Source organism: Triticum urartu, chromosome 6A (genome assembly GCF_056163025.1).
Source record: "Triticum urartu cultivar PI428250 chromosome 6A, HENAU_Tu73, whole genome shotgun sequence".
Lineage (NCBI taxonomy): Eukaryota > Viridiplantae > Streptophyta > Magnoliopsida > Poales > Poaceae > Triticum > Triticum urartu.
This window is the reverse complement of record NC_141878.1, coordinates 108,345,741-108,368,374: the sequence shown is the minus strand read 5'-3', so window position 1 is coordinate 108,368,374 and position 22,634 is coordinate 108,345,741. Positions and strand designations below refer to the sequence as shown.

The following is a 22,634-nucleotide window of genomic DNA, read 5'->3' as shown; positions in this document are numbered from 1 at the left end:
GTAGACCTACTTTGTGGATTTAAGGTTTCGTTTCAAATTTTTTGAACTGGTGTGACATTCGGTTTGGTTGGTTTAGCATTTTTTTCATTCAATGTGGGGCAGGGTGGTGTGCTTATTTTTCTTGCATGGGTCATCTCAATCCGTTTGTGTCTCTGTTTTTGTACGTGCAGTCGCTTTCGGTTGTTTGGACGTGAGTGTTAAAATTTTGCCTTTCGTTGTTTGCACCGTTGTAGCATGGAGGGGTTATACGTACGTGTTTGCCTTGCATGCATGCACACTAATTGTGTGCCGCCGGCGTGGTGGACCAGTTCCATCATGCAATGGGATCGGTGTTGTCCGTGGCCAATGAGCGGGTGGACCAATTAGAGCTGACCAGGGGTGTTGCATTTGCATCCAGAAGCAACACGACAATATGCATGGGCGGCATCATGCAGGCGGGCGACCAGTCGAAACTGATTAGTAGAACTGCACTTGCTTCCAGGAGTAAAACGACAAGAGAAAAAGGATGGAGCCATGCAGCGGGTTGGTGTTATGAGTGGACAGCGGTGATCGGGTGAAACGGTTCGCTTGCGCCGCCCGGATTTCTCGCACGCCGTTCAACCTGTCGTTTTCACCGTAAAACTTGCCGCTGCCGCTTTGGTCGTCCTTTCCAGAGTGTGTGCGTCGCTGCCCGTCGATGCTAATTTTCGCGTGTCTTCTGGAGTTCTGCTGCGTGATATGGGGCTATAAATATGCTGGTTTTCCTGAATGTTGCACGTGTCTGTGTAGGCTTCGATCGCCGCCTGCGATGTGCATGCTTCTTTGTCGATGTACGTGCCGTTGTGTGTGCTTCGATTGGTTGGTGTCGTTGCATTAGGCCAAGGGAACAGGCGGTGCTGCCTTGATCGGCCCATCCAGACGTTCTCGGTGTTTCTGGTCGGTGTCGTTGTTACCGTTTGTTCGAGAGAGGTCGCGTGGTTCGTTCTAGAAATTCTACCGCTTGCCGCTATCGCTTTTGTCCTGTAGACGTACGTAACGTAGTGTGGTGCGGGGTTATAAATGGGGTCTCCTTCGGTGTCCCGTCCCATATACATTGATTCTATGGTTGCTCCTTCTCCAGTCGTAATGGTCCTCGGCGCCCCCGCTGCTGTTCATGAGCACCGCCCTTGCCACCCCACCAAAGCTTCCTCTGGTCTGTGCCGGCCGGGCTGCTCGAGCGGGAGTGCAAAGGAGCGGCAGCCACCACGGAGGAGGCGGCTCTGCCGTTCTGGCTGCTCCATCGAGTAAGGCCGTTGCCAGGAGCTGCTTCGCGCCATCGTCGGTGGCATGGTGGCAACCGGGAGTGTGATGGAAGGCGGCGAAGCACGCCGATACCACCGGCATGGTGGTTCGGGCCGTTCTGCTGCGTCGGCTCGGCCCGTATGTATGGAGCATGCTCCGGCGTCTGATGATCGGCCGTTGTATCCTAGTGGCCTTCTGCATGCTAGCAAGGTCGTCCGATGAGCGGCGCTCAAATTCTGTCAAGGTGGACTTCATTCGTGAGGCCCTCCCCCCTTCTTTCTCTTGAGGATGTTTTCTCTTCTGTTGATCCGAGGTAGGACAGGAGGTACAACACCAACACAGCACGACGGCTACGGCTACGGGAGGCCTCTAGCCAGTGGTGATGCCGGTGTTCAGCGAGGTCCTGGCGGCGCGCGACGTGGCTGGCTGCTTACAGCTGAGCTCGCGCTCTTTGCCGTGAGCAGCGACCCGCGGATCCCCAGATCCATGGTAGCAAACCTACATCTGCTACTCCAGCATCCACCATGTCTCATCTACTCTTTTTTTCACGAAACCAATATCTAGCTAGCTAGCTAAAGATTCCAGGGTTGATCTTTCTTGCGGCAAGGAAGGGGCGCGTGCATTGGCGGGCGAATGGTGGTGGGCTGCATGACTTATGGGTGTGCGACGAAGGCGTCAGCGACGGCGAGCGGGACGTGTTGGTGGTCAGTTCACAGAAAGGGCACGACATGGTGTTCCCCAAGGGCCAGTTGCGCTTGACGAGTCCATGGACAACACGGTCCAGCGCAAGGCCGAGGCCGGCGACTGCGCTGACACAGGCAAGGTGCTCTGCTGCTGGCACTACGAGAGAGGCCTCGACCTCAAGTGCTGCTCTCCTCTCCTTTGCTCTCTGAAATCAATTGATCACTATTTCGTTTTGCGTATATTTCGTTTTCAGGCAGAGGAGCACCAGCAAATCAATCTGAAGTATTTATCATAATGACACCATCTCACCAAAAAGCTTCTTTTGAGAGTACCATGTCAGGTCTATGTGGTGTGGTCGTTCATATGTGACACCACAGGTACGCATGGGATACTGGGCTCACATAACTAATTAATAATTCATAACATTGAGTTGCAAATTAACTGCATGTCATGTTTCAGTTGATCATGCTGCAACCATACAATCCATGGGCTACAGCTTAGGGCACTGCATATGATTTCACATGATGTTCTGTATAGGGGGTTGCATGTGGATTAATTAGTTCCTCCGCGCCCATCATGGTCAATGTGCTAATTATTCCCTCATTCGATGTGATGGATAACATATTGAGACAACTAGGCGCCGCTCTCCTCTCCTCAGCTCTCTGAATTTACCCGATCAGTGTTTCATCCTGCCATGTTACGTACTACTACATCTTTATGATGAAATCTACTGACCAACATTTATGTACTACTCCATCTCTAAGTACGCAACTGAAAAAATAGCTGCGAGAGAATGCTTGGGACTGCTATAATTCTAGCACCTACGCATTCAAGCGTGAAAAAAATAAAGAAAGAAAACCGCCATGCTAAGCAGCTGGAGAAAAGATCTCTCCATAGCTACGTATGGAAATGAAATGAAAGAAACCAAAAGTGCGTGTACGCTTAAACCACATGATCTCTTGACCAGTATGCATGGAAAGGGAAAAAAAAATCGTTGATGTTATAACCATGTGGCCATCCCCCATGCAAAACTCACTCATTCACGTAGCCACCTCGCTTCCCAATCCCATGCACATTCACGTAGTCATATCACTCTGAAATTCACGCCCATTCAAAGCATGCACCCACCAGCGACAAAACGAAAGCAAATAGATCTCATGCTGTCACATGGAACATAGTTTGACAAAACAAACCGTAGAAGAAAACGCTACGGCCACACATCATATACCAGCACATGGGCATCCAGTTCATGGAAAAACTGTTTTTTTTAAGTTTGTTTAGGAGATTTCAAAAGGAAAATATACACCTTTACCTTTTTTTAGTGGACCTTTACCATTTATAATTTGTGAAAAGACATGAAGATCTGGTATGAACGGCGACAAATAGAAGTTCACACAAAATAGAAAAACTGACACACGAATGCACCAGCGAAGTGCGGCCACAACCCAAATAACTAAAATTAGAAAAAAAATATATATATACATAAAATTTATATACTACATAGATGATTCACCGAGATCCATCAAACTCAAACTTAGCATGCGATATAAAAAAGTACTTCCCTTGTGTAATATGTATCTGTATCGATTACTTAATGCAATAAAACTTTCCCTTTTTAAAGCACCTTAGCATCCACAATGCCTTTATGTTCATAAAAAATCATTCAAAATTATTGTTACTTAATAGACATGCAAAAAATTAAATGAATAAGTAGTAACCAACCAATTAGCAACATGGAGCATACATGATTTTAACATAGTATTGCGTGCACACCTCTATTAGACCACTTAAGACAGATTATTATGAACTAAATTAAATTTCACCCTAAGTGAAGACTAATAAATAAAAAGAGATTTTTTTTCAAATATATACTATAGTATACACTATTAACCATAACAAGGCGCGGCGTGCCGCCGCGCGGGTATATGCTGAATTTAGATGTTATCATTGTATCGATGAGATCTTGTGAAGCACCAATTTTAAATTGGCCGCATATACAAACAATTTTCTGACTACTAAACAAATATTGGTTCATCTTGCAGTGATATCTATCGGTCATGCTCTATAAAAAGTACATAATCACCAATTAAAACAACAATATATCTATATTACATAATACTTTTAACATATGACTAGGTCAACAAGCACAAAGAAGAAAACCCATGGAATCAGCAAGACGAGACCATGAAAATAAGAAATAAAAATAAAAGTAAATGAAGCAGAACAATATGATATCTCCTTGGTAGTGCAAGTAGAACACTACCAAACATACATGTCTCTACTGACGAAATGCTAAAAAATGGAAGACAACAATACAATATCTCCTGCATAGTTCAGTTAGAACACTACCACGCATATTTCCCTCCGGCGGCAGTACCACCAGTGCCTCGGATAATCATCGCTCGGGCAGCAGCGTCATGGCGATCATCTAGGATCATTGCACATAGAAGCATAGAGAAGCCAAGCAATGTTGCTAGCAGCCCAACTATGAGAACTAGGATCAACTCTGAGCTCATGTCCTCCATTGGAGCCCTCTTCTTGATCTTTTGTGGGCGGAGGATGAAAAAAGGTGAAAATCAATGAGAAGGAATGAGGCACGTTGTGGAGATGGAGAAAGAGGACAGGGTATGTGGTTATTTTTATAGCTTGAACTTGGTGTACGATGGGCGAGGTTCACCAACACCGTTCACCGGTGTTCAGAAAGCGAATCTGCGAGCAGTGCGGACAAGGTACTGGTCTCTGATGTGACTGCTCGTTGCATCGGTAGCGAGCACGCCCTACCCTACCATGGTGCTGCCATGCTCTATGCCCTAGATGGCACAAGTGGGAGTCGTGTAGGAAAGCACGCAGAGCTGGTATTCAGGAGACGAATCTGCGAGCAGTGCCGACAAGGTACAGATCTCTGAGATGACTGCTCGCTGTATCGGTAGCGAGCACGCCTCACACTACCATCGTACTGCCCTGGATGCTCTATACCCTAGATGGTACAAGTGGGAGACGTGCGGGAAAGCACGCGAGGATGGTATTCAATAGGCGAATCTGCGAGCAGTGCCGAGAAGGTACTAGTCCATGAGATGATTTGTGCTTGACCCAATTCTTGTCTGGATTTTGACATGTGCAATCGTTATATGTATGTATCTTTCTGATTTATGAGTTGATCATCGGAGGGGCCGGCGCGTATCTTTCTGATTTATGTGTTGACGACCCGATAAAGCCTTTTACTTTCGCGTCCCGTTCACAGCGGCTATCCCAACCGCTCGCGAGCGCGTGTGGATCCACACCAGCCGGACCCGCAGCCCATGTGGCAATTCTCTCCAACCCCACCTCGCATCTTTTCCTAAACCAATACGCCAGGAATACAGAGACCGTTCCTACCATATGTATTCAGATACGAGCGGCGGCCCATACCTGTGCTGTGGAAACGACCCCACCCTGTGGGAGGAGCAAACCATTCAAAATTTGAACCGCTCCCAGTTCCTGACTAGAGCTCCGAGATTTCGGAGAGAATTCCGCAAAAGATCTCCCGTCCGGCGATGGATACGCCGCCGCCACGGATGGTCCTCGCGCCAGGATCGTTCACCCAACTACTTCTAAGGTATGCTCAAACCCATTGGCAATCCATTCAAATCTTTGTTCCTCAACGATTCATCTCACATGCCCTCCGGCGGACAGCTTCTCCTTCATCCCTTCCCAAGATCCAAATCTCTGTTGGACCCAGCAAGAAGAACAAGAGTATGTGGGAGAGACAGATTGGACGGAGGGCGGAAACCATTGCGGGGGCGGCATCGACACCGAGGATCAATTTCAATCCTCTCCCACCATACCAGATCCAACTTCCCCCATCTATGAGGCCGACGGCGAGGTGAATTGTGAGAACGACGATGCCAAGCTCCGCTCGCCAATGCCAGAGCTCGATGGATACACTTGGTCAGGAGATGAATGCTTGGAGTCGCCGCTGTCAGAGCAAACCAACAAGCCAAACCTGGTTCAGTCAGACCAATCTCGTCCTGACCAATGTCCATGGAAGAGAAGGTAACCACATCTGCCACTTAGGTCTCCATGTTCTTTTCCTTTGCATCCTGTTGAATGCTTTGTGGTTACCGATTACAAGGAGTTGCATACTGCACTAACTTATCAGCGATTACAGTCAACATGGTGGTTTTTTCAGTGAAAGAAACTGTGTCTATATGCAACTCCAATCACTGCAATATTTACATTGCAGTAGAGGAAGCTGGGACTGAATCTGTTTTTTGGACTTTGGATTCTAATCTGGGTTACATACTGAACTTTTTGGTCTGAACCATTTGTAGCTTGTGTGCATATCTCGTTAATCATATAACATTGAGCAGCCATAAAGTTCAGAACTCCATGAACTGGTAACTGTTGTATGTGCAGTATGGTTAGTTTTACATGCGAGGAATTATGGGTTGTGACAGCTTTTTATGGTCATCTAGGACTCCAAATAGCTCTGCAAAAATCATATTGAAACTTAGTCTTTCATGAAAATGCAGATAAGATTCGCCACATAACTCAGTCTTTCCCTGAGAAGTTTACTTTCATTTCTGTCAGGATACGTCGTGGGAAAATACCAGATCAGCGGCAGCCTAAACAGGGAAGGGTCTGTGCGCTCGAAAAAGCAATGCGTGAATTTGTTCAAAGGAAGTCTGGAAAAGTTGTCGCCCTTGAGATTGGAAGAGAGTTCGACTCACTTGCGGAGGCATTTGAATTTTATAATCTTTATTCTTGGGAGATTGGGTTTGGCATCAGATATGGTCAATCTAGGACAAATGCAAAGAAGAGCAGAACCGTTCAGGACATCGTTTGCGGCTGTGCGGTGAGTATAGACAGCATCAAGTGATTCTTTGGATGACATGCTTCTTAGCCACTAAAAATACTAATGTTGCGCTACCGTTATAATTTCAGGGAAGGCCAAAGAAAGAAAACACAAAGTCAGTAGCCTGCAACTGCCAAGCCTTGATCAGGCTACACCGCACAGCCGACAATGGATGGTATATACATGATTTTAGATCTGAACACAACCACCATTTGTCCTCATCGTGTGGCGAGAAACTACATTGGCCATCACACAGGAACATTGACACACACACAAAAGATATTGTCAAGCACTTGAGGAGCAACAACATTGGGATAACCAAGGTTTTTTGTGTCATTGCAAGCTTCTTTGGATCAATGGAGAGTGTACCATTCAACAAGAGAGCTCTCAAGTACATGTGCAAGAGGATGAACCAAGAAACTGCAGATGATGACATAAGGAAAACAGTTCAGCTCTTCTCTGAACTTAAGAAGAATGACCCAATGTTTGCTGACAGTGTTCTTGTCGACGGCGACAGCAAGATTCAGGCTCTTATGTGGACAAATGGAAGGAATAGATACCAATACAAAATGTTTGGCGATGCAATCACATTCGACACAACATATCGTACAAACCAACACGATATGCCATTCGGACTATTTGTTGGGGTCAACCATCATTTCCAGAGCATAATATTAGGAGGCATTATGATGAGGAACGAGAAGCAAGAATCATTCGAGTGGGTATTCAAGGAATTTGTGTCATTAATGGGAGGTAAAGCACCGGTAACTATCCTAACAGGTAAATAATTGGAGACTCCTAATGCATTTCAAAACATGTAATTTATCTTGTACCTTCATTATCACGTACTGACCATAAAATTCCTATCAGACCAATGCCGTGCCATGGAGTTGGCTATTGCTGAAGTATTGCCTGGAACGAAGCACCGGTGGTGCAAATGGCATGTGCTGCGTCGTGCAAAGGAATCCCTTGGCTCTGTATACACACAGAACAAAGATTTCAGGGATGAACTACACAAGATATTGGAATATATGCTCACTGTAGAAGAGTTCGAAGCAGCTTGGGCAAAGTTGATTCAAAAGTATGGTCTTCAGGAACACCCAATGTTGACACAGATATACGAGCTCCGACAGAAATGGGCAAAGCCATATTTTGCAGGTGTATTCTGCGCGAGGATGACAAGCACCCAACGGTCAGAGAGCGCTAACCACATGTTGAAGAATTTTGTACCTGTTGGTGCCTCAATGCACATGTTTGTTAGGAACTACCAGAAACTTCAGTTTGACCGTGATTCAGAAGAAAATTTTGCTGAGAAGAAAAGCCACTTGGTGTGTTTAGTGGCCTTAACTATACTAAATACTAAGTACTTAGCTTACTTTTTCTAACTGTTGGGACAAACAATTCTGACTATAATTTTCGTTGTTCTTAATATAGGTGAGCACAGTGCTCAAGACCGGTTTGCCTATGGAGAGGCATGTTGCGAAGGTTTACACACCTGCGCTGTTCAAACAGTTCCAAGAAGCATGCTTCAAATCTGCATCCTACTACGTCGAGAACACTCTGGTCATAAACGATACATATTGTGTCACACACCTTTTTGCAGAGCGGAGAGAGAGCTAGTCAAAAACATCCTACAATGTCAAAGTGCATCAACCTGAGAATATCTTCAAATGCGAGTGTGGAATGTATGAGCATATGGGTTTGCTCTGCTGCCATGCGATCCGGCTAAAATGTTTTCCTTAAAAGGTTATGTTAGAATTTGAAGACCATTACTGAATCTATTTAAAACGTGCTAACTAATGTTTCAGATAATGGCACACTTGAAATTCACGAAGATACCAGAAGAGCACATCATGAGGAGGTGGACTAAAAATGCATGTGAAGATTTACCTGAGCACTTGAAAATATATAAGGGACACAGCCCTATCCTGGAATCAACTACCTTGAGGCATACAACACTTTACACAACAACTCTTGATATTGTAAGGATGGGTGACAGCAACCCTGAGGCCTTCGACCTTGCAATGGTAAGGCTGTCAGATGCAAGGGATGATCTCAAAGAAAAAGCAACTGAGAAAGATGGCAAAGGACTAGAGGATATACTAGGTAAAGAAAACATTGATATCAACGGGGTTGATGCAGGCGACATTAATCTCAAATCATCAATGAGGATAGAATCTCGCAAGAGAGATCGTGGGCGACCTACCAACGCAAGATCTAGGCCAGGCTATGAAGCAATCCAAGAACCAAGTTTTGTAAAACTTGCAGGGGAAAGGGACACAACTCTGGGAAGTGCCCAACAAATGAAGGATCAAACAAGAACCATAGGAAAGAACCGAAGTGCGGGAAGTGTGGCGTACTTGGACACATCAGGACACAATGCAACAGAACATTTGAATCGTGGTTTAGATGAGTAGTTTAACAAATCAAAGCACTTCGGACATAAACTCAATGTCCTGATGTGTATTGGAAATGTAATGATGATCCTTGAATTCCATATCTTTTTAAACAGACTGCTTGTCAGTGTGACAGCGTGTTATGTGACAGATGTTTCATTATTATGTTTGGAAATCTGATTAAGATCATGGAACAAACACAGCTGAAACTAAATGATTGTGCAAAATACAAGTTCTTCCGTTCTGTTATGATCGGAAACAACATGAATTGCTACTACTGCTGCTACAATCTATTAAACAATGTTCACACTAGGTGTAGATGAGATATAACACAATGACTCATGGTCATGCACACACTTTCTACAAGATATGTCTTCTGAATCCATCAAAAAACTATTTTAAGGTATAGGCGCTTATGACCTCCCTCTTTATGCCTTGTAATAATGACTCCTCTGGAATTACAACCTCGCCACACACACTAAGAAATCCGATGACCTCACCAAGCCGCCCGCCAACTAGCCGGGAGCACCAACCGGCCTAGCAGACCCTCGGGGGTGCACCGCATGCTCACGCTATAGAATCCATCGACATCTTCTTTCGCATTCCCATCTTTAGGAGCAATCGATACACTGATCTTCGATGGATTAAATTATTTCGTGGATTGGATTTCACTTGCCCGTCTATGTTTCCCTTGCGTGTGCTTGGTATAGGTGTTCTATAAATGTTTCACTGTATTATTATGTATTCTCTTTTAGTTTTTTTATATGTATAGAGGTGGAATAGAATAACCTGCTTGATGGGTAATGATCATACGCCTGTAATGCACTTTTTTCACTTAAATGAATTTTGTAATTCATAGATATTGCAATACTTTATATTAAAAATAAGACAACCAATTTACTTGCTAATTTCAATCCGACTATACAAGTCGTAAATTCTTATTGTTCAAGTCAAAATTTCAAGTCTCTTAGTTCACGCTTTCTCGCAAATGGGTTAAAATAGATTATTATTTTCTATCATATTAGAGCTTTCCTCTTTTTTACATGTCAATGAATATTCTAATGGGAATGGAATTTCATAGTATTTTTTATGGAAAAAATCATAGTATTGAAAGAGAATAGGTCGCAATTCAGATTGCAAATTACATAAAGCCCATCAAGTTCCAAAACCTTTAAAGCACCAATATCAAATAGAGCCATACGAACATCCTTGGCAAAATAAGGGGCTAGTAGAGAATTGTTCCTTTCGTCAGAAACCCTCCTACAAACAAGGGATACGACATCCTGATTTTGATTCTAAAACTCCTTAGTGTATCTCTCTATCCCAGTATCCTCGCGACTAACACCTTAGTCACTATACCTGCCACACGATGTTGGATACCGTAATATTGAGTGGGCCCAGAGTGTATCTCTCCATTGCCGAAGGGTCAAATCTCAGCCTTGACATATTGTGTACCGCATAATATTTCCATTCCACCTCCAGCGAGGTAGCTATCTAATCCGAGTGGGAGCCGGAGCTAAAAGGCCATCCACTCGCGTCGATCAAGTTTCTTCTCTTTCTCTACTGGCTACACGGCTGCAAGCCGTGTCATCCCCGTTTCGGACGTAGTCTTAGCGAGTAGCGAGGCCTTGCCGGGGCCGCCACTTCCAATTTACACCTAATCCCTCCCATTCATATTATGTCTTGCTCAAACAGATATATTAGATGTATTTTAGTGCTAGACATATTCATTTGAGCAACTAATAATACTAGTAAAACGCCCGTGCGTTGCCACGGGATTTTGGAAAAATTTAAGATGCTACTCACGGAGCTAAAATAACCAAGAATAAAGTCGTCTCAACTAACTCACATCTTTTTCTTGACAATCAACTAACACACATCATACTATCATACTATCGAAACCTTCCCCATCATCGGCTATCAGTTGGCCATTCACAAGATGGCGGCGGGCGCGGGCGCTAGACTTGGTCATCTACGACGTTGCGGCAGCCGAAGATCGAGTTGGACGTGGGGGTGTAAGGAGGGAAACAAGCAAGCAAGGAGCAGCGGCATTGCGACGGGCAGTCGTGCCACGGCCTTTACCTTTTCCCGGGCAACAGTCAGAGGCCACCATGCTCCTCGGCTCTCCCTCCTCTCTTCCATGCCTGGCAACAAGATGGACAAGATAGAGAGGAGGCAACCAAGATGTTTTTCTATATGGCGACCAAGATGCTTTTGTTTACTCGTGCCACGGATTCCTTACAGCCACACCCTCGAGCGAAAAATTATCTCTTCTTTCCAAATTTATCTTCTTTTGCTTCTTGGTTTTTTATTATTCTCGTCAAATAAGAATTGCCTTGCTATATAACCTCGTCAAACTAATAGCATACACTTTTATGGATCCACTAATATGAGTTCATCATTATTTCGTTACTAAAAAGGATGGAACTCTAAAATGTTAAACAGCATGCTACACCAAATAATGTGAACTGATTGTATAATCAAACAATTTAATTCAAAATTATAAGATCTTAGGCATTTAATTACAAAACCAATGTGTTTGTGTTGAATGTTACGTTTGATCACTTTTGCAACCAAGTTCTTCTTGATATATGTACACCAATTTTAAAGCAAATGTAGAGTAGCAGAAACAACCATTTCTCCCTTTTTCCTTCTTCTAGAAATCCAGTAATAGACTAATGATATAGACTGCTCTGTTTTCTTTAGATGTAGGGTCCTCCTTGATTATGATGTAGGGTCTCGTTGGGCCATCGAAGCCCCTCCGTCGTCACTCCCTCCCCCATAACTACATCCTCCTCCTTGAGTCACCGCGCCAACCCAATACCGCGTCAGTCTGAGCGCCCGGCAGTTCCCGAGCGTTACTCACCCGGCCTCATGATGCGCGACTCCGTCACCAGCATGCCCTTGCACCACCTCATGCATGCCTCCTTCACCGACCAACAGCGGCCACGGACGAGGTCAACAGGCACTAAGCCCTTGACCACCGCTGCGTGTGCTGCTCTCCCTGCAACAGTGTATCAATTTTCAAAATGGTGTATCAATTAGCTCCGCTGTTCTACTTATGGCTGAAAAAAATTGTCTTTGATTTTTTATTTTGACCCAATTGAAATTAAGTGGTTGCAATGAAAAAGGAAATTGAATTAGATTACTTCACTATCATACTATTAGTTCTTCTCCAAAAAAATCGTTGACAACAACAACTAACGGTAATGGATACATTTCCACTTCAAACATGTCTTTACTTGCCCGAGGTTGATGTAGAGGTCCTTGACGTCGCTCTTGAGCTCCTGGTTTCCATTCTCGAGGTCAAAGAACACCTACAGAGATATTAACCACCACAACCATTTCAAATCTTGACAAACCAAAACGAAAGAGCAATTCTATATATAGGGAAAAAACACATGAATGGCACAAAACCGGCGACGATTCCTTGTTATAGAAACTAATATGCGCACTCATTTTCTATTTGGATCATATTTTGTTGAACAAATCGTTGCTTCAGTTCAGTACCAGTGCCACATCGATGTGTTTCACCTGATCAGTAGTACTACAGGGTCTATCTTTGTGCAAAAAACTATAACGATGCTACGAACTTGTCGCTCTGCACCGGCTCAAAGGGCAACACGTTCCTGTCGAGGTCTGGTCCCCGGCCAGCCATTGCATGGGGAGCTGTCGCAGCTCCCAGCCGACGCCGTCCAGGTGGAGCATTGGGGACTCCCAGCCGTAGCCGGCCGCTTGATTTAGATGAGTTGATCCAGGTCCAAAGCCGCTCCGACCTCCTCTTTGATGGGCTCCATGCCCTTATTGATGTGCCCATGCCAGTCTAAGGAGGCTGGGAGCTCAGCTATTGCCTGAATTACATGCCTGCTCAAAAATTTAAAAACAGCTTGGCTAAAATCTCATATCACTTTCAGAATAAAACTTGATGAAACAGAGTTATGATAACAAAACCATGCGATGAACCAGGATTTTTGATAAATAAAATCAAAAGTACATGTTTTACTCCAACAAGTTATACTACTACTATGTTGGCGCACTTAATTTGGAGCACACATAGAGCTTAATGGACTCGTTATCCGTGAATTCTTCCGCACTTAGAGGTCGACCTGAAGTGAAAATATCATGTTCCATAATATTCAAAGGAACTTTTACAAATGCATGTGGTGCATTTAAGTCATGCGAAATCAATCTCCTGATAGAGGCACTTTATCCATCTACCTTCTGCGCTTTATATGTCAAATGTATAGAATTTTCTCGAGTACTTCGCTAATGCATGTGGTGCACTTAATTATATGACACGCAGTGCTTATTCACGTTTCGCATTTTATATACGGCTTAGCAAATGAAAATTTTCACTTAGGGTAGGAGAAGTTATTCATGGCCGCTACGCACTTCATATGTCATACATAGAGAACTTTTTTGTGCGTACACAGGATCTTGAGTACTACGCTAATGCATGTGGTGCACTTAATTAAATGACACGAAGTGCTTATTCACCTTTTTGTCATTTCGGATTGAAACATTGTCAATGAACATTGTGCACTTGAGATGCCAACCCGAAAGAACTTTACTGCCCTTCATACCATTTTTTGTAGTACTATTCACGAAGAGGGAGGCGCACCTAATGTATAATTCACTAAGAACTTCTCAACGTCGGTTGGGACGACAATAGAATTTTTAGGTTTCAAAAAGGACTTAGAAAAGAACCTCAACATTTATGTTTGAAACATCATTCACGGACGTTCCGCGCCCGAGTTGCCGAACATACAAAACTTTAACAACGTCCATATGAATCTTAGTACTTTACTAGGAGGAATGACGCACTTAAGTTAGACGACACGTAGTGCTTAATGTAAACTTATTAGTGCATGACTTCGCACTTAGAGGTCGACCAGGGAGGACTTACCAAAGAACCTCATCATTTATGTTGCACTCGAGTTGCAAAACAGAAATAACTTTAACAACATCCATACGAATCTCAGTACTTTACTATAAAGAATGGCGCACTTAATTTGGAGCACACGTAGGGCTTAATAAGTTGTTTGTGCATTCTTCGCACTTAGAGGTCGACCAGAACTGAAAATACCGTATTCCATAATATTCCAAGGAACTTTTACAATTGCGTGTTGTGCATTTGACGTCATGCAAAATCCATCGCCTGATAGAGAAACTTTATCCATCTAGCTTTCACACTTTATATGTCAAACCTATAGAACTATCCCGAGCGTACATAACTTCTTGCGTACTTTGCTAATGCATGTGGTGCACCATAATATTCCAAGGAACTTTTATAAATGCGTGTGGCGCATTTGAGGTCATGTGAACTCCATCGCCTGAGAGAGACACTTTATACATCTACCTTCCGCACTTTATATGTCAAAAATATAGAAATTTTCGCGAGCGTATGAAACTTCTTGAGTACTTCGAGGTCATGTGAACTCCATCGCCTGAAAGAGACACTTTATACATCTACATTCCGCACTTTATATGCCAAACATATAAAAAAATTCACGAACGTACGCGACTTCTTGAGTACTTCGCTAATGCATGTGGTGCACTTAATTATATGACACACATCGCTTATTCACTTTTCGCAATTTATAAAGGGCTTAGAAAATGAATTTTCCACTTAGGGTAGGAGAAGTTATTGATGCACGCTCTGCACTTCATTTGTTATACACAGAGAACTTTTTCGAGCGTACACAAGTTCTTGACTACTCCGCCAAGGTATGTGGTGCACTTAATTATATGACACGAAGTGCTTATTCACCTCTTTGTTAGTTCGGATTGAAACGTTGTCAATAAACGTTGTGCACTTTTGCTGCCAACCGAAAAGAACTTTACCACCATTCTTACCATGTTTTAGTACTTTCCATGAAGAGGGAGGCACACTTAATGTATAGACCGCTAATAACTTATCAATTTTGGTTAGGACGACACTTGAACTTTTAGGTTTCAAAAAAAGACTTAGCAAAGAACCTCATAATTTATGTTTGAAACATAATTCACGCATGTTCGCACCCGAAATGAAAATACCGTAATTCATAATATTACAAGGAACCTTCACTAATGCGTATGGCGCATTTGAGGTCATGTGAAATCCATGGCTTGAGAGATACACTTTATCCATCTGCCTTCCGCACTTTATATGTCAAACATAAAGAACTTTCTCGAGCGTACACAACTTATTGAGTACTTCGCTGATGCATGTGGTGCACTTATTTGTATGACATGCACTGCTTACTCACGTTCCCTACTTTATAAAGGGCTTAGTGAATGAATTTTCCACTTATGGTAGGAGAAGTTATTCATGCACGTTGCCCACTTCATATGTCATACATAGAGAAGTTTTTCGAGCGTACACATTTTCTTGAGTATTACGCTAAGGCATGTGGTGCACTTAATTATATGACATAAGGTGTTGAATCAATTTTTTGTCGTTTAGGATTGAAACATTGTCAATGAACGTTCTGCACTTGAGATGCCAATCAGAAAGAACTTTACTGCCCTTCCTACGATGGTTTTCATAACTTTCAAAGAGGAGAGGCGCTCTTAATTTTTAAGTCACTAAGAACTTCTCAACTACGGTTAGGACGACACTACAATCTTTAGGTTTCAAAAAAGACTTAGCAAAGAACATCATCATTTATGTTTGAAACATCATTCACACACGTTCCACACCTGAGTTGCCAAACAGAAAGGAATTTAACAATGTCCATATGAATCTTAGTACTTTAATAGAAGGAATGTCGCACTTAAATTAGACGACATGTAAGGCTTAATATAAAACCTATTCGTACATAATTTCGCACTTATACGTCGACCAGGAAGGACTATCCAAAGAACCTCACCATTTATGATTGAAACGTCATTCATATAAATCTCAGTACTTTACCAGAAAGAATGGCGCACTTAAGAGCACACGTTGAGCTTAGTTAATTGAAAAGTTATATGTGCATTCTTCCGCATTTAGAGGTCGACCAGAAATGAAAACACCGTACTGCATAATATTCCAAGGAACTTTTACAACTACGTGTGGCGCATTTGAGGTCATGTGAACTCCATCGCCTGAGAGAGACACTTTATACATCTATCTTCCGCACTTTATATGTCAAAAATTTAGAAATTTTCGCGACTGTACGAAACTTCTTGAGTACTTCGAGGTCATGTGAACTCCATCGCCTGAAAGAGACACTTTATACATCTACCTTCCGCACTTTATATGTCAAACATATAGAAATTTTCATGAACGTACGCGACTTCTTGAGTACTTCGCTAATACATGTGGTGCACTTAATTATATGGCACACATCGCTTATTCACACTCCGCACTTTATAAAGGGCTTAGCAAATGAATTTTCCACTTAGGGTAGGAGAAGTTATTCATGCACGCTCTGCACTTCATATGTTATGCACAGAGAACTTTTTCGAGCGTACACAAGTTCTTGACTACTCCACCAAGGCTTGTGGTGCACTTAATTATATGACACGAAGTGCTTATTCACCTCTTTGTTAGTTCGGATTGAAACATTGTCAATAAACGTTGTGCACTTTTGATGCCAACCGGAAAGAACTTTACCGCCATTCATACCATGTTTTAGTTTTTTCCACGAAGAGGGAGGCACACTTAATGTATAGACCGCTAATAACTTCTCAATTTTGGTTAGGACAACACTTGAACTTTTTGGTTTCAAAAAAAGACTTAGTAAAGAACATCATCATTTATATTTGAAACATAATTCACGCACGTTCGCACCCGAGTTGCCGAAGAGAAAGAACTTTAGCAACGTCCATACAAATCTTATGACTTTACTGGAAGGAATGGCGCACATAAGTTAGACGACAAGTAGGGCTTAATGTAAAACTTATTCGTGCATATGTCGCACTTAGAGGTCGACCAGAAAGGAGGTATCAAAGGACCTCATCATCTATGTTTGAAACTTCATTCACGCATGTTTCGCAATTGATTTGCTGAATAGAAAGAACTTTAACAACATCTATATGAATCTCGGTACTTTACTAGAAGGAATGGCGCACTTAATGTGGAACACACATAATGCTTAGTGGAAAAGTTATCCGTGCATTCTTCCGCACTTAGAGTTCCACCATAAATGAAAATGCCGTATTGCATAATATTACAAGGAACTTACACTCATGCGTGTGAAATCAATCGCCTGAGAGATACAATCGCCTGAGAGATACACTTTATCCATCTGCCTCCCGCACTTTATATGTCAAACATATAGAACTATCTCGAGCGTACACAACTTATTGAGTACTTTGCTGATGCATGTGGTGCACTTAATTATATGACACACACTGCTTATTCACGTTCAACACTTTATAAAGGGCTTAGCGAACGAATTTTCCACTTAGGGTAGGAGAAGTTATTCATGCATGCTGCGCACTTCATATGTCATAGATGGAGAACTTTTTCGAGCATACACATTTTCTTAAGTACTCCGCTAAGGCATGCGGTGCACTTAATTACATGACATGAAGTGCTGAATCATTTTTTTGTCATTTTGGATTGAAACGTTGTCAATGAACGTTCTGCACTTGAGATGCCAACCGGGAAGAACTTTACTGCTCGTCCTACCTTTCTTAGTACTTTTCATGAAGAGGGAGGCGCACTTAATGTATAAGTCACTAAAAATTTCTCAACTACGGTTAGGACGACACTAGAATCTTTAGGTTTCAAAAAGGTCTTAGCAAAGAACCTCATCATTTATGTTTGAAACATCATTCACGCACGTTCCACACCCGAGTTGCCAAACAGAAAGGGATTTAACAATGTCCATATGAATCTTAGTATTTTAATAGAAGGAATGTCGCACTTAAGTTAGACGATATGTGGGGCTTAATGAAAATCTTATTCATGCATAATTTCGCACTTATATGTCGACCAGGAAGGACTAACCAAAGAGCGTCGCCATTTATGTCTGAAACGTCATTTATATGAATCTCAATACTTTACCAGAAAGAATGGCGCACTTAACTTGGAGCACACGTAGGGCTTAATTAATAGAAATCTTTGAATTCTTCCGCACTTAGAGGTCGACCAGAAATGAAAACACCGTTTTCCATAATATTTCACGGAACTTTTACAAATGCGTGTGGCGCATTTGAGGTCATGTGAACTCCATCGCCTGATAGAGACACTTTATCCATCTACCTTCCGCACTTTATATGTCAAACATATAGAAATTTTCGTGAGCATACAAAGCTTCTTGAGTACTCCGAGGTCATGTGAACTCCGTCGCCTGAGTGAGATACTTTATACATCTACCTTCCGCACTTTATATGTCAAACATATAGACCTTTTCACGAACGTACGCGACTTCTTGAGTACTTCGCTAATGCATGTGGTGCACTTAATTATATGACGCACAGTGCTTATTCATATTCCGCACTTTATAAAGGGTTTAGCAAATGAAATTTCCACTTAGGGTAAGAGAGGTTATTTATGCATGCTTTGCACTTCATATATTATACATAGACAAATTTATCAAGCGTACACAAGTTCATTAGTACTCCGCCAAGGCATGTGGTGCACTTAATAATATGACACGAAGTGCTTATTTACCTCTTTGTCAGTTCGGATTGAAATGTTCTCAATGAACGTTGTGCACTTGTGATGACAACCGGAAAGAATTTTACCGCCATTCATACCATTATGTAGTACTTTCTATGAAGAGGGAGGCGCACTTAATGTGTAAGCCACTAAGAACTTCTCAACTTCGGTTAGGACGACACTTGAATATTTATGTTTCAGAAAGGACTTAACAAAAAACATCATCATTTATGTTTGAAACAAGATAACCTTGTAGAGGCTCGCTAGGGACACAGTATTTGTTTATGTATTCACACATATATTCAAATTTCTGGTCAATACAATCCTGGAATTAATAGTAATCCCTTATGATGATTAAGGAATTACAATAATATCAACTTTATTATTCCCTCTAGGGCATTTTTCCATCAAGAACAAGAGATGAAAACACAAGAGAAACACTCAATAACAAGTTCAATCAAACATCCACTAGACTAACAAACACACAAGATCCACAAGATACGTGAACAATCAAATGGAAAGATACAAGGTAGAGTTCTTCCCAAATCCCATAGGAGATGAGGTCTTGATGATTCAATTGGGCAATGCTTCTCCACAAGTGGAGGTCTTGTACTCCAATGGAGCCTTCTCTTTCTCAAGATGAATCCCACAAAGGGAGATACATGATCTAAGCTCAAATGTTTAGATCTATTATTGGCTATTGCTGAATGGGGAGGAGTATTTATACATCCACGGGACTAACGGTTAAGGAGTGGAGAATTGGGATTACATGGGAAAATCCAAACAGCTCCATAGAGGCAGCCCTTGTGAACCGGGTAACCTAAGCATGTGTGGTCGCGGTATCAAGCGCACTGACGAATTCGGCCATGTGCATGGGCTTGTACCGTGGCTTCTTGCGGACTACCATCGGTGCTGCTTGAACCTCGCCTTCTTCTTGACAGTTCATTCTTCTCTTCCAAGCATACCTCTTGGATTGTGGAGTTGTTCTCTTCATCTTGGACTCATACTCGATCAATCTGTAGCTCCGCTCACACATATGTAAGCGCATAAGTAGTATACCATCGTCGAAGGGTACAAGTGAACACGTGTAAAGTATATGATTCACCGTAATTCTGCAAGTTCAGCGATCCATTGTTGGTCTTGTGGAAGAATCACTGAGATATAATATACGCTTTGATGAGGTGATCAAAGCATATTGTTCTATACATAAAGCATATTGTTCTATTACATACTTATGGTGAAGTCTGTACCTATGTTAAAATTGGGTGGTATCACTACAGCAATTCCTGAAGTATATGTGGATGACATACTTGTTTATCAGGACTGAATTATAATTTTCTGCAAAGCATAAAGAGTTGTTCTAACGGACCTTTTTGAATGAAAGACCTCGGTAGATCTACTTATGTATTGGGATATATCAAGATGCCTGATAATTCTTTCACAGAGCACATATATTGACATGATTTTGAACGAGCTCAAAATGAACGCTGCTTGAGACCTCGGTAGTTCTTGCCTGAGTTCTAAGGTGTGAAATTGAGTAAGACTCAAAGACCAACCACAACATAAAAATAGAGAGATAGTGAAAGTGATTCCCTCTGCCACATCCATAGGTTCTACTCCCTCCGTCCGGAAACCCTGGTAGGAGGAATGGATGTATCTAGATGTATTTTAGTTCTAGATACATTCATTTTTATGCATTTCTCCGACAAGTATTACCGGACAGAGGGAGTATAAAACATGACATGCTGTGTACCAGACCAGAAGTGTGCCTTGCCACGTGTCTGGCAAGGGGATACAAGAGTGCTCCAGGGGTGGATAACTGGAGATCGCTCAACAAATTATGCTAAAAGAAAAAACGAGATGTTTCTCTGCTATGGAGGTGATAAATAGTTCGTCTTAAAGGGTTAAGTCGATGACAGCTTTGTCACCAATAAATATCGCTTTGGGTCTCAGTATGGAAACGTAATAAATGTAGGGGCAATTAGCTAAAGTAGCCTTATCCAGAGCATTGTAAACATAGATTCTTGCAAAGTACAAATGGGACTAGATGTCTCAGACCCGTTGACTAAAACCATCTTTCACAAGCAAAACATGATCACACCTTAGAAATATTTAGGTGGGCGATGTGAATTAGATTTTTTACTCTAGTAAACTCTTTTGGGTATTGGTCATATGTTGATGGGAACTACGGGCATTAATATTTCCTTATTATATTCCTTATTATTATATTAATTAGATTTGAAAGTGGGAGACAGCTGGAAATATTCCCTAGAGGCGGTAATAAAATTGTTATTATTATATTTCCTTAATCATGATGAAAGGTTTTTTATTCATGCTAGAATCGTATTGACCGAAATCTTGAACACATGTTTGGATACATAACCAAATCCCGTGTACATAGTGAGCTTCTAACTGACTAGCTAGTTGATAAAAGATGGTTGATGTTTTACTAACAATAGACATGAGTTGTCATTTGATAACGAGGTCAGGTCATTCATATGATAAGGAGGATGATCTGATGATGAAGACTCACCCGTTAGCATAGCGTTAGATCGTTTAGTTTATTGCTACTTCATTCTTAATGTCATATACATGTTTCTTTGACCATGAGATCATGCAACTCCTGGATACCGGAGGAATACCTTGTGTGCTAACAAACGTCACAGCCTAACTCGGTGACTATTAAGATGCTCTACATGTATCTCCGAATGTGTCTGTTGGGTTTGCATTTGTCGAGTCTGGATTTTGTCACTCCGTGTGAAGAAGAGGTATCGCTGTGCCATCTCCGTAATACACCAGAAGAAGGAGCTTGCAAGCAAAGTGACTAACGGGTTAATTACGAGATGATGTATTATAGAACGAGTAAAGAGACTTGCCGGTGACGAGTTTGAACTAGGTATGAAGATACCGATGATCGAATCTCGAGCAATTAAGATAGCAATTACGTATGTTGTCATCCATGTTCGGCTACTTGTTATTGAACTGATAGGCGTATCGGTAATGTCTACGTAGCGTTCAAACCCGTATGGGGCCGCACAATTAACATTTGTTCAAGATATAGTCTTATATGAGTTATCTATGTTGGTGAACAAATTTTGTTCGGAGTTCTGGATGACATCACGGTCATGATGAGGAACTACGGAATATTCAGGAGGTAAAGATTAATATAGCTGATAATAGTGTTTGATATCAAAGGTGTTTAAGATGTCTCCCTAAGTGTTTGGGAACGAGAACACTTTCTTTGGGTCAAGTGGTCAATCCCCTCGGTCCGTGGCGTCTGGGTCCAGACAACGGGAACCATGGCGTCTGGTCCCGCAGTAAGAGAATGAATCCTGCCTTTTGTGTAAAAGCCACTTTGATGAGGCTTTTACTCCAAGCCCCGGCACCACCAGGGCTGAACTTATAAATATAGGGGCAGGAATAGCACATAAGACACATTAATATTAACCAAGGAATCCCGTGCCATCTAGTATATCACTTGTCTAGTTTCTGTATTGCTGCGGGACGAATCTACTAATTTCCCAGTGAAGAAGGAGAGGACGTCATTGAGATGAATGTTTGCAGCACACAGAGGTGTCGTGTGTTCGGAATTTTATAGGGAAGGATCGTGATAATGTATGACTACATGAACCGCGTTGATAAACGCTTTTACTTAGAGGTCTTCAAGGGTGTGAAAATGCTCACCAACTCTCCATGGATAGATCTTGCCTGTGAGTAGGATTTTTTTTTGTTTTACATGCAACGTTTCCCAACACTTGATAGATCATCCGTAGCAAATTGTGCACTTTGTTAAAAGGCATGTGGTGCAATTAATTAATTCGACACGAAGGGCTTGTCGACTTTATTTCAACCTTTTCTGCTAGAAAAGTTGTTAATGCAGGTTTCT

The 22,634-nt window shown here is 42.2% G+C and overlaps 1 pseudogene; it reads left to right on the top strand.

Moving 5' to 3' along the window:
* Positions 1–5,477: 5,477 nt before the first annotated feature.
* On the top strand, positions 5,478–9,191 carry LOC147964311 (protein FAR1-RELATED SEQUENCE 5-like; annotated as a pseudogene).
* Positions 9,192–22,634: the final 13,443 nt, after the last annotated feature.